Here is a 13,710-nt window from a genome sequence, read left to right as displayed (position 1 = left end):
AGCTAAGTGATAGACCTCATTTAGGACTGCCTCCAAAGTCTGTTACTCATGGGAGGAGCTTAGTGCCCAAGGGGGGTCCTAGCTGGGTAGGGTTTAGGTGAGGCAGTGGGGGTAATGGTCTGGGCCTGGCGAGGAAAAGGAGTGATGGAAGATAATAATAACACTATTTTTGATTGATTTACTGCTTGCAAGTGGCCAGACATCTACTAAGAGCTTCATGGCACCATTTCATTCAGTCGTCACGACAACCATGAGTAGGTCATGCTTATCCCTATTTCACAGATGAGGAAACTGAGGCATAGATTGGCATGTGGGATTGCCCCAAATCCCACGGCTAGTGTAGGCAGAGCTGAAAGTGGCCACTTAACCCCAATTCTATTCTGTTTTTGATTGTCACCAGAGAGAGGACTTTTGGAAACTTGAGATTTGAGGCCTGTTGGGGAAGAAAACTGTGCTGAGACTGGCAATATGATGCCCAACCAGTCACACCCACCTTCAGTTTCTTATTTGCCAAATGGAGCAACCATTAAGAAATGCTCCCCAAGGGTCCCTCCGTGTCCTCAGTGGCTGGGTTCTCAGAGGAGGTCTTCCAGGGATGGATGACTGGCTGACGCAGGGCTGAGGGCGGTGATGCTGGAGAGGAAGCCACCCTCCATCTCCCCTTTCATTTCCGCATAGCTTGGGGCTTGCTAAATGTTTCCTTGGTACATAGTGGATCGGATCCCTTCCACGTGTGTGCTGTTCTCAAACAGCCCCCATGACCTCCCCAGGAGTGGGGGGGGGGGCTGCCCTGCCTCTTCCTGTGGATTTCCCCTCAAGCCACTGTGGTGTCTGAGCACCCTCTGAAGTGGGTGGGGTTGGACAAAGACTGTTTTTCTCACAGGTTGAGATCCCTGTCACATGCTTCAGTGTCATCCTTGACAAAGAATCATCCCAGATCACAGGATCAAACTGACAGGTCTTTTATCCAGAGGCTAAAGACAGAACAGTTGGCAGAGGGAGGTCAATCGGGTCCGGGATGAGATGCAGTGCCCCAGGTGCCAGGGCAAAGCCCCCTGGGCCTGGCCCACATGCCATGGAAGGGGAGCAGAGTGTTCAGGGATCTTACCACACAGACCTCTTCCATGTCCTCAAGTCCAGACCACCACTATGGGCAGCTATAAGGGCTCTGGAGAGTGGATGCCCTTTAGAGAAATGGGCATCCTAGAAAGTCTGGAGGGGGCTCTGCACTGATAATCCCAAAAGAAAGTATTAAAAGTGCCTTATAAACTGTGAGATGCAATTGTCCTTTAATTAGAAGGCCCTTGAGTGTAGAACAACAGAGAGGCTGCCCAGGCACCTGTGGATCTGAGTTCAAGTTCAGACTCCTCTAAATATCAGCTCTTTCACCTTGAGTGGGTTACATAATCTCTGTGTCTCAGCTGTAAAATGAGAATTGGGTCGAGTAATGGTATCTCCAGGTCTTTTTACCCTAAGAGCCCAGGACTCTCTGGGTGACTGCCCCCAACACTCTATGCCTTGCTGAAAATTGATGGCATAGAGGTGGGAACCCATTTATCCTACATGTGGCACATATTTGGCACATGACAGACAATTGAAAAACACCATTGCTAATATTTTCAGTCAGGGGAATAATAGTGGCTGGCATTTACTGAACAGTTACTATGAATAACCCCATGGTCTGTATTATTTATTGCTGCAGAATAGATTTCCCCAAACTTAGCAGCTTAAAACAATAATCAACACTGATTATCTCAAATAGTTTTCCTGTGGGTCAGGAATTCAAAAGCAGCTAAGCTGGGTGGTTCTGGCCCAGTGCCTCTAAGGAGGTGGTAGTGGGGATTTTGGCTGGGGCTGTAGTGCAGTTTATCTTAAGACTTGACTGGAGGGAAGCCTGGGTGGCTCAGTGGTTGAGCCTTCAGTTCAGGGCATGGTCCTGGAATTCTGGGATCAAGTCTCGCATCAGGCTCCCCTCGAGGAGCCTACTTCTCCCTCTGCCTATGTCTCTGCCTCTCTCTGTGTGTATCATGAATAAATAAATAAAATATTAAAAAAAAAAGACTTGACTGGAGCTGGATGATCCACTTTCAAGATGGGTCACTCACATGGTTGGCAAGTTGGTGGGAAGCCTCATTTCTTTAGTATGGGCACCTCTCCACACAGTTGCTTGAGCATCCTCAGAGCATGGTGGCCAACTTCCCCCAGACAGAGTGCTCCGAAAGAGCAAACGGTCTTTCATGACCTAGCCTCAGACATCACACACCATCATTTCCATTGTATTCTATGGGTGATGCAGACCAACCATGATACAGTGTGGGAGGGGACCACACAAGGACACGAAGACCAGGCAGCAATATTTATTGAGAGCCATCCTGGAGGGTGGCTACTGCAGTCTGCTCTAAGTGTTTTAGAGCTATTAATTTATTTATTAATTCATGAAGTTGATACTGTTATCATTCCCACTTGACAGATAAAGAATTTGAGTTACAGAGAGATTTCAGTAACTTGCCTAAGGTTATGCTTCTAGGAAATGGCTTGGAGCATTGGACTCTCCAAAATTCATATACTAAAGTGCTAACCACCGCCCCCCCCACACACACACATTGTGATGATATTTGGAAATGGGGCCTTTGGGAGGTAAGGACCAGGGCCCTTAGAGATGCTAGAGAGCCTGCTCCTTATCACTCTCCTCACGCACACGCCCCTGAGGAAAGGCCATGTGAGCACGCAGCAAGCTGGCAGCCATCTACAAGCCAAGAGAAGAGGCCTCAGAATGGAGCCTACTTTGCCAGCGCCTTCATCTAGGACTGCCAGCCTCCAGAACCGTGAGAAATAAATTGGTCCTCCCGGCTGTGGTATTTTGTTATGGCAGCCCGAGCAGACTAAGGCAGGATCTGAACTCAGAGATGTGGGGTGCTTCGCCCTTGCTCTCAAATTTTCCTCCCGGGGATCCCTGGGTGACTCAGTGGTTTAGCGCCTGTCTTTGGCCCAGGGTGTTATCCTGGGGTCCTGGGATCGAGTCCCATGTCGGGCTTCCTGCATGGAGCCTGCTTCTCCCTCTGCCTATGTCTCTGCCTCTCTCTCTCTCTCTCTCCATGTCTATCATGAATAAATAAATAAAATCTTAAAAAAAAAAAAAAAGTTTCCTTCCTCTGCTGCCAAGGTAACACTGGCCCTGACTCACCTGCTCCCTGCCTGGCTCCCGGGTGTGCGGAGAGATTCTCCCCTGAACAGTGGGCTCCAGATGGCACTGGGAAGACTTGCAAAGGGGACCAGAGGAAGCTTTGCAACGAAGGCAAGGTCTGGGGCCCAGGGCTGGCCTGGATGTTCCGGGGCTCTTGAACCCCAGAGACAGTCCTGGGGCCGGCTGCCCACCCGACCTGGCCCACTAACTCCCCCGCCACCAGCTTGAACCTGGGGTTTGCCACACACACCATCAGGGTGATCCAGATCATAAACAGTAAGCAGGAGGAAAACAAACTATATTTAAACCGGCAGTTGCTCCATAAACAAAGCTAAAAGACAAGTGACGGGTTGGGAACGGTAGAAACACACGGAAACAAGAAGTGTCAATACCCATACCACATTAAAGTTTTAGAACAAGCAAAGGATACAAAAAGGCAATTCACAAAAGAAGAAATGCCAATGCCCCCACCCGCCAAAGCAAAAAAACAAACAAGAGGCTTTTCCACACTAATTTTTAAAATCTTATTAAAACCACAACAAAATCTGTTTTTTTTTTTTCCTCTATCAGATTGGCAAAACTATTAAAGATTAGTAACATACGAGTTTGGTAGACACGGAGGTCAATGGGCACTGCCACGACTCTTGACCTTGGGGGCGGGCGTACAGTTTTACAAAATAAAAATGTAAAATATGTATACATGTGACTCAGCAGTTATATTCTGAGGCATCTACCTTATCCAAAAACTAGAAAGATAGCAACCAAAAGATATATTTAGCTGTAGCTAGAGACAGAGAAATAGAGATACAGAGATCAGAGATACAGAGTCATTTAAATACAAAGATGTTTTCTGCAATCTTGCTCATAGTGGCAAAACTTTGGAAACAACCCAGTGTCCGTCAATGGAACAAATAAATAAATTATTATGTGGTTTTATAATGTTTACTGTACAGCAGTGACAGTGAACAAATATTGCCATTGGCAATGACATAGATGAATCTCAAAGATTGAGATGAGCAAAACAGCACATGCAGCATGATTCTGTCTTTAGAAAGTTTCAAAAAGCCCAAACTAATCTAAGCAGTTAGCAATCAAGATAGTCCTGCCCTCAGTTGGGGGGAGGAGGGGCTGGATGGGGGCATAAGTCAGGCTCTGGGCATGCTGGTCAAGATCTCATTCTGGATCTGCGTGTGGGTTATTCAGGGACACTCCCTTTTTGAGGGTGCTTTGAACTGTACCCTTGTGGACCATGCCCTTTTCTGAATGCATATTATACTCAAAGGGAAAGTTTACTTAAGGATAAAACAAAGCAGGGGCACCTGGGTGGTTCAGGTCATGATCTTAGAGTCGTGGGATCGAGCCCAGCGTTGGGCTTAAGATTCTCTCTCTCCTTCTGCCCCCCACCCTGCATCCCCCCAAAAGAAAACAAAACAAAAAAATAAAGCGTATCTATGTATACATATATAAGTATTCCTCCAATTTAAAAAATGACATCGAGTTGTCTGTATTGAATACCAATATGAAAAGACGTCAGCAATATACTGTTAGCTACAAGCAGAAAAACAGATGCCATTTATATGTACTCTGATTCTTTTCTGTTAAAATCATATATATGTTTATGTAAATAAACTTAGAGATGAAAAGTGTTGTATAGGCACAGAAAATGGCTGGAAAGAAATCCCTTGTTAAAAAGTCACTGTTTTGGGTGCTTGGGTGGCTCAGTGGTTGAGCACTCGCCTTTGGCTCAGGGTGTGATCCCGGGGTCACAGGATGGGGTCCCACATCAGGCTCCTTGCTCCAAAGGGAGCCTGCTTCTCCCTCTAACCATGTCTCTGCCTCTCTCTGTGTCTCTCATGAATAAATAAATAAAATCTTTAAAAAATAAAAAGTCACTATTCCTCTGGATCAGGTCTCAAAGAGCTGGGGCTTCGTACCAAGGCCCTCTGAGGAAGCCCAGTAGGAAATCTGAGCTGCAGCTGACTGAGCTAGGCCTTCACCTCTATCAGAGCTGGGCCCTGGCCAGAAGGCCAGAGGGGACTTAGAAGTAGGGTTTCTGGAAGCACTGTGAGAGGTGGGCAGCGTGGGACCCCTGGAACAGTCATGTCAAGGTCTGGGAGAGTACATTTAAGGGCCCCTGCTGGGGAGGGGGAGGACAGGAGAAGCAGCCCTGCCCAATGGGCCTTAGTGGTGAGGGGGGAGGGGAAGAAAGGGGGGGACACCCATTCAATCATCTCGACCCTATGAAGTATGTATGATTATCTCCATTTCTAGATTAGGGTGCCAAGGTAAGTACCTTTCCTAAGGTCACACAGGTAGTAAATAGAATAGCCAGGCCTTGAACCCAGGTCTGTCTGAACCTTGAGTTAGAGGCTGTGCACTAGGCTGGGGACGGAGGGGCGCAAGACAGCAGAGATGAGCTGCCTTCAGCAAAGACTCAGAAACCCAGTCCGCATGTCTTTGTAGGAGTCACCTATTAGGAACGGCAACAGTAGGTTCTTGCCCAGTGCCTGCAGCCATGCCACCCATCTGGGGTCAGGGCTCAACCTCTAAATCTGGCCCCAGGGGCTGCTCTGTTAACTCAGCACTGATGCCTCCAGCTCTGGCTGCCAGCAGGCTAGAGGCTGGCATCATCCAAAATAGATCCCAGATGTGAGAGCAGGGTGAGTTCCTTGTGCCTCTGCATGCAGCCACCCCCTCACCTCCTAAATCCCCTCCTACCCCCTCATTCCTCTGTCCCTATTCTTGGGAAGAAACAAGGTTGGCACAGTAGAGCAGTGGTGACTGGAACAGGCTGGGTCCTGGATTCAAGTCTGAGTCCTGGATTCAAATTTGAGTTCAGAGTGACCTGCCTAATTGTCCTAAGCAACTTAGAACAAGCTAATTTACTGATCGTTGAGGGTAGGGGATGGGAGATTGCACCTAGTGGTGGGAGCCTACCACATATCAGTTTTATTTAGTCCTTACGTCTGTGAGAGGTAGGTATTAATATCTCCATTTTACAGATGAAAAAAACTGAGGCTTGGAGGGAAAGCAATTTGCTCAAGGTCACCCACAGCTTTGACTCTGGAACCAAGGAGACCTAGATTTTGAGCCTTAACCCACTACTTGGTGGTCTTGGGCAAGTTACTTGACCTCTCTGAGCTTCAGTTGCCTCATTTATAAAGATGATATTAAAGTAATATCCAACTTACACAATTATTGTGAGGCTTTTAAAAAGTAATGTTAAAACTCTTAGCATGGTATCTGGTACGGAGAAGGTCCTCAGTCAACATTATTATAATTGATTCAATTATCTGACCAGTGCAAGGTTTCACTCCCCAAGAGTGGCCGGGCTAGGGTAAATTTTTAACATTCCCAGGTCAATCCGAGAGGTTTTCCTTTTTTTTCAAGATTTTATTTATTTATTCATGAGGGACACAGAGAGAGAGAGGCAGAGACAAAGGCAGAGGGAGAAGCAGGCTCCATGCAGGGAGCCCGATGTGGGACTCGATCCCAGTTCTCCAGGATCAGGCCCTGGGCTGAAGGCGGTGCTAAACCGCTGAGCCACCCAGGCTGCCCTCAAGAGGTCTTCCTGAGAGAGCATTTCTGTCCCATTTTACCCTGAGACTGTAAGTTCTCTGGGTGTAGGTGTGGTTGTGATGGGGCTGGATGTGGGGGTATTTGAGAGAAGGAAGAGGAGCTGAGGTAGAGAGAATTGCCTCAATCTGGCGTGTGGGGGTCAGGTCAGGTCTAAACATGGGCAGGCCACCAGACCTCGTTCTCGGAGGATGTCCCAACAGCCTGCTTGGGCACCTTGGATGATAAACAGGTTGTCACCCTCTGAGCCCCAAGTGAACCTGATAAATCCTGGCAGGGCTGAGGGGAAGAGTGGAGGTCCATCTATAAATACTCCATGACTCAGGCTCAATGTCCTGTTGAAAGAGTTGCTGTGTTTATGGCTCTGTTGCTCTGGGGAGGTGTTCCAGCACAAGGAGGAAGGTGTAGGCCACCCCGAGGTCTTAGACCACCCATGTTGCTCTGGTGGGGCAAGTATAGGTCTGCGGCTTAGTGTCCAGTCCACTACAGGATTTGGGAAATCTCTCACCTCTGGGCCTTCTTTTTTTTTTTTTTTCCTAAAGATTTATTTGCTTATTTGAGTGAGAGAGAGAGAGAGTCCAATCCAGGGGAGGGGCAGAGGGAGAGGGAGAAAGAGAATCTCAAGCAGACTCCTGCTGAGTATAGAGCCCAACCAGGCGGGGCTTGATTCCACGACCCAGAGATCATGACCCAGATTGAAACCAAAGTCAGATGCCCAACCAACTGAGCCACGCAGGCACCCCCACCTCTGGGCCTTCTGTCACTTAGGAAAAGAAACATGTTGGCTCCCTCTACTTTAGCCAGATGGGCTATGAGGTAGGATTGTCTAGTGTTGGGCACACATGTTTTTTTTTTAATTATTTATTTTTTTTAATTTAAATTCAGTTAATTAACAATAATGTATTATTAGTTTTAGAGGTAGAGGTCATGGCCCCATCGGTCTTATATAACACCCAGTGCTCATCATATCACATGCCCTCCTTAATGTCTATCACCCAGTTACCCTGTCCCTCTCCCCTCCAGCAACCCTCAGTTTGTTTCCTATGATTAAGAGTCTCTTATGGTTTGTTTCCCTCCTTGATTTTATCTTGTTTTATTTTTCCTTCTCTTTCCCTGTGATTGACCCTCTGTTTGTTTCTTAAATTCTACATATGAGACCATATGATCATTATCTTTCTCTGACTAACTTAATTTCGCTTAGCATAATACCCTCTGGTTCCATCCACGTCATGGCAAATGGCAAGATTTCATTTTTTAAAAAATATTTTTTTTATTTATTCATGAGAGACAGACCGAGAGGGGGAGGCAGAGACACAGGCAGAGGGAGAAGCAGGCTCCATGCAGGGAGCCTGATGTGGGACTCGATCCCAGGTCTCCGGGATCAGGCCCTGGGCTGAAGGTGGCACTAAACCGCTGAGTCACCCAGGCTGCCCCAAGATTTCATTTCTGATGGCTGAATAGTATTCGATTGTATGTACATACCACATCTTCTTTATCCATTCATCTGTCGATGGACATCTGGGCTCTTTCCATAGTTTGGGTATCATGGACATTGCTGCTACAAATATTGGGCTGCATGTTCCCCTTAGGACCACTACATTTGTATCCTTGAGGTAAATACCTAGTAGTACAATTGCTGAGTCATAGGGTAGCTCTATTTTCAACTTTTTATGGAAGCTCCATACTGTTTTCCAGAATGGCTGCACCAGCTGGCATTCCCACCAACAGGGACACACAGGTGTTTATGGTGCCAGAAAAACATGGGCTCACGTCCCAAAATCATTCCTGAACTAGCTATGTGACCTTAAACCAGTCACTTTACTTTTCTAAATCTCAATTTCCTGAACTATAAAATGGGGATAATAATGGAAATCCCTTCATAAGTTTGTCATGAGGATGAGAAAAAGAGGATCTATAAGGCATTTAATATGGTAACCAGCATGTAGTAAACCCTCAGTTAATTGGTAGGCATTATACTGGGGCACTTGGGTGGTGCAGTTGAGTGTCTGACTCTTGGTTTTGGCTCAGGTTGTGATGTCAGAATCAAGGGACCAGGCCCTGTGTTGGGCTCTGTGCTCAGCGTGGAGTCTTCTTGGGATTCTTTCCGTTCTCTCTCTATCCCTCTGCCCCTCCACTTGTGCTCTCTCTCTCTCTCTATCTCTGAAATAAGTAGATAAATCAAAAAAAAAAAAAAGATATTTTACTTGCAAATTAAGCTATCTGTTTAAAATACTTGGAAAAGGGGATATTTGGGGATTTGGTTTCCCCAGAGAGATACTTAGGTTACCATCCCCCCATTTCCCAAATATGAAGAGCCAAGGTATGCAGAAAATAAGATGGCTCCCAAGACTGGTGGGGAAAGTGCAAGCACTGTATTTATCAAATACCTGCTGTGTGCCAGGTGCTGTCACTCACATCACCCTCTCCTTTGACTCCCCAGCCATCATATATAACTCCCTGTAAACCGAGGCCCAGTGAAATACACAGAATGGCAGAGCCGAGGTTTCAACCCATATTTGTGTGCTTCCAATGCACTTGTCATGTGTGGCCCTCTACACAAGAGTACCTGGCTGCTTCCCTGGTCTAGGAAGGTGGCCAAAGAAGGGACGGAAGCGAGAGAATGAGAAAGAAAGAATCAAGGAACTTGGCAACAGTCTGACTGAGTGGAGAGAACTAGAAGGACAACTGAAGATGGGAAGCTGGTTGGGGAAGATGTGACTTTGAGTAAACTGTTTCGTGGGGTCAATCAGCAGACAGAAGTTGGAAGAAAGATCAGCCTGGGATGGAGAGAAGAGTTCTTTGTCCAAGACTGTCTGAAATGACTTCTGAACTTACAACAATGTCCTCTCTATGCTCCAGCCTCAGGGCCTTTGCATGTGGTGTGTGCCCTGCACACATAGTCTCCCCCTTCCCAACTAAGATGTTACCTCTCCAAACAAAGAGGCCTTCCTTAACATTCTATTTAAATAGGTTCCTGTCCCATTATTCCTGGGCTTGGGCTCAGCACCTCCTCTTTCCTAATATTTCTCAAAATCTATTTTTACTATTTTACTCCATTTCCTTGTCAATTTTCTGTCCCCACCTTCTCCCAATAAAGTACCTGTTCCATGAGTGCAGGGATGGATGGGCTTGTTTATTGCTGCAGCCACAGATCCCAGCATATAGGAGAAGCCTAGCAAATATTTATGGAATGAATGAATGCTCCAGCCCTACCTATTTCCTCATATTCCCCTTTATGATTCTCTGCTCTTTTAAGACTGGTTTCCCCATCACACTCTCCTCATTCTCTCCTATGTGCCTCTACTTGGAATGCCCTTTAACCTCTGCCCATTCAAACCCTGATAAAGGTTTAGCTCCTACTGGACCTCCTCTGGGAAGTCCACTTACCCCTGGATCAAGTGCCCTTATACAGTGAACAACCTAAGCAACTGTGCATGATGGCCCTACTCCAAGCACCACTACTTAGATGTGACCTTGAGCAAGTCACTTCAACCCTCTGGGCATTTCCGACATTTAATTCTATCCATGGGGGACACCTGGGTGGTTCAGTGGTTGAGCGTCTGCCTTCGGCTCGGGTCGTGAACCCTCGGTTGTGGGATCGAGTCCCGCATCGGGCTCCCTGCATGGAGCCTACTTCTGTCTCTGCTTCTCTCTCTCTGTGTCTCTCATCAATAAATAAATAACATCTTTAAAATTACAACAACAACAACAAAAATCTATCCATGGGATTTTATCTAAGGGAAATAATTCAAAAGCAGAGAGAAGCCGTAACTGCCCCAAAATACTCTCTGAAGCATTATTTAAAATAAAAGAAAAATTTTAAACAACAAAAATGTTAAAAGTTAACAACAATAAAAGTTACTGCCGACTGACATACAATTCGACAGACAGTTTTGATAGACAAAATTATCAGAAAAAGTGAGTGGGGCATTAAGAGCTGTGGCGGCCAAGACCACAGGTGCCAGAGTCTCAGCCTCACCACTTGCTCTCTAGTGGCCTTGGGCCAATGACTCACTTCCTGGACCCTCAGTTTCTTCTTCTGTAAGATGGGGAGGATAACAGCTCCTACCTCATAGGCTTTTTGTTGTTGTTAAGCAAACATTTAATTGACTATAATCCAAATACAGAAAAGTGTACAAATAAATGTGCAATTCAGCAAATTTTCACAAAATAGGTATGGTTGTAACCAGGGCACTTTTGAGGGTTACATGAGACAACACCTAAGAGTGCTCAGGGTGCAGGTGATGGATGGCTAATGTTACTCTCTCTGTGTTTCCTGTGTGTTGTGCTAAGCACTTTCCGTACATTCTTTTTATTTAGTCCTCACAGTGACTCTATGAGGTAGGCACTAATACTACTCTCAATACAAATATTGTAGAAAATCTAGATTCAGAGAAGTTAAATATACTGGTCAACATCACCAAGTTAGTAAACGACAGAGGTGAGACAAGAACCCAAAACCTTCCTCCCAAAACCCCTAGATGCACTAATTCATCTAGATGCACTAAGATCAACTAATAAGCCAACTAATAACCTAAAAAAATTGGACAATGACCCACTCAGAAAACTGGTCTTCTGAATTCTTGAGTCCATTAAATAAATATTTCTTGATCTACTGTGTGCCAGGCACTGTTGTAGGCACTGGAGATACAGAACAAGCAAGATTGAAAAGTTTCCTGTTCTCGGGGATCCCTGGGTGGCTCAGCGGTTTAACGCCTGCCTTCAGCCCAGGGCGTGATCCTGGGGTCCTGGGATCGAGTCCCACATCAGGCTCCCTGCATGGAGCCCGCTTCTCCCTCTGCCTGTGTCCCTGCCTCTCTCTCTTTCATGAATAAATAAATAAATAAATAAAATATTAAAAAAAAAAAAAAGAAAGAATAGTTTCCTGTTCTCACGGAGCTCATATTCTCTGTTGGGAAAAGACAGACACAAAAATAAAGATAATTTCTGATGATAATAAATGCTATCAAGAAAAGAAAACAGGACAGTGGGATGGAGAGACTTGTAATCAGGGGTGCTACTTTCAATAAGATATTCAAGAAAGGCATCCTGAGGAGATGACCTGAATGATGGTACAGGAACCAGCCGCATGGCAACCGGGTGGAGCCCATTCCAGACACAGCAGCAATAAGCTTGGCATGTTTATGGAAAAAATAGAATATTAAGCAGCCATTCTAAAATATCATTTTGAGGGGTGCCTAGATGCCTGGGTGGCTCGGTGGGTTAAGTGTCTGCCTTCAGCTCAGGTCATGACCTGAGGTCATGGGATGGAGCCCTCCATCCGGGCTCCCTGTTCAGTGGGGAGTCTACTTCTCCCTCCTTCTGCCACTCCTCCTGCTTGTGCTCTCTCTTTCTCTCTGTCAGATAAATAAATAAAATCTTTTTAAAAAATAAATAAAATACCACTTTGAAAACTAAAACCTGGAAAAAGTAAAATAAAAAAGCAACCAAAATGATCACTATGACAGTTCGTGTTTACACCTTGTCCCAAATTTGCTAGGTAGACAAAATTATCAGAAAAGCCAAACAGTTGATTTATTGGGTGGCATGATTATGGGTGGCTTTTTAATTTTTTTCCTTTTTGAAAAATACCTGCTGTTGTCACATGACTGTTTATCTAATTTTTTTTTAAGTCAAGAAAAAAGAAGCGGCATTCCAGGCATCTCAGACAGACCAAATAAGACGGTTTTCTGGCTACTGTGAAGGCTATGCACATGAGATGGATATATCATCCTAGTGAACATGCTGTGCAATTTCAAGCAAGTTACACTCCCTCCTTGGGCCACAATACTGAACATGCAGGATCCCACACTGCCTGGCACATCTGCCAAAAGTGGGGTCCCTCAGAGATGAAGGCACTAGCAAAACCAAGCCACATGCTATTCATGTAATACATATTTATAGCAACACTTTTTTTTTTAGTCATAAGAAAAAATGAAATCATTAATAAAAAATTAATCAGGAGAATGAAAAAACAAGTCACAGATGGGAAGAAATAGTTGCAAAAGACATATTTGATGATGAACTGTGATCCTTGGGGCCCCTGGGTGGCTCAATTGGTTAAGCGTCTGCCTTTGGCTCAGGTCATGACCCGGGGTCCTGGGATCAAGCCCTGCATTGGGCTCCTTGCTCAGCAGGGAGCCTGCTTCTCATTCTCCATCTGCCTGCCTCTCCGTCTGCTTGTGCTCTCTCTCTGTCAAATAAATAAATTAAAAAAAAAAAAAAAAAAGAACTGTGACCCAACATCTACAAAAAACTCTCAAAAGTTAATAAGAGGGGATGCCTGGGTGGCTCAGCAGTTGAGCGTCTGCCAGGGCGTAATCCTGGAGTCTTCGGATCAAGTCCCATATGGGGCTCCCTGCATGGAGCCTGCTTCTCCCTCTGACTATGTCTCTGCCTCTCTCTCTGTGTGTCTCTCATGAATAAATAAATAAAATCTTTAATGAAAAAAAGTTAATAAGAAAATGAACAACTCAACTAAAACATGGACAAAAGCTCTAAAGAGCTCATCAAAGAAGATATACAAATGGTAAATAAGCATGCAAAAAGATGCTCAACATCATATCCCATCAGGAACTTGCAAATTAAAACAAAAATGAAACACCACGACACACCCATCAGAATGACCCAGATTCAAAACACTGACAACACCAAGCGCTGGCAAGGATGTGGAACAGCAGGAACTTTCCTTTGTTCTGGTGGGATTGTAAAATGTCACAGCCACTTTGGAATACAGTTTGGCAATTTCTTACAAAACTAAACACACTCTTAGCATAAGATACAGCAATCACACTCTTTGGTATTTACTCAAACAAGTTGAAGACTTATGTCTACACAAAAGCCTGTATGTAAATGTTTATAGTAGCTTCACTCATAATTGCCAAAACTTGGAAGCAACCAAGCAACCCTCAGTAAGTGAGTGGATAAATAAACTACGGTACAACCATACA

The sequence above is a fragment of the Vulpes vulpes genome, chromosome 2, assembly GCF_048418805.1.
Source record: "Vulpes vulpes isolate BD-2025 chromosome 2, VulVul3, whole genome shotgun sequence".
NCBI lineage: Eukaryota > Metazoa > Chordata > Mammalia > Carnivora > Canidae > Vulpes > Vulpes vulpes.
The sequence above is the reverse complement of the archived record's forward strand: the minus strand, read 5'-3'. Positions refer to the sequence as shown.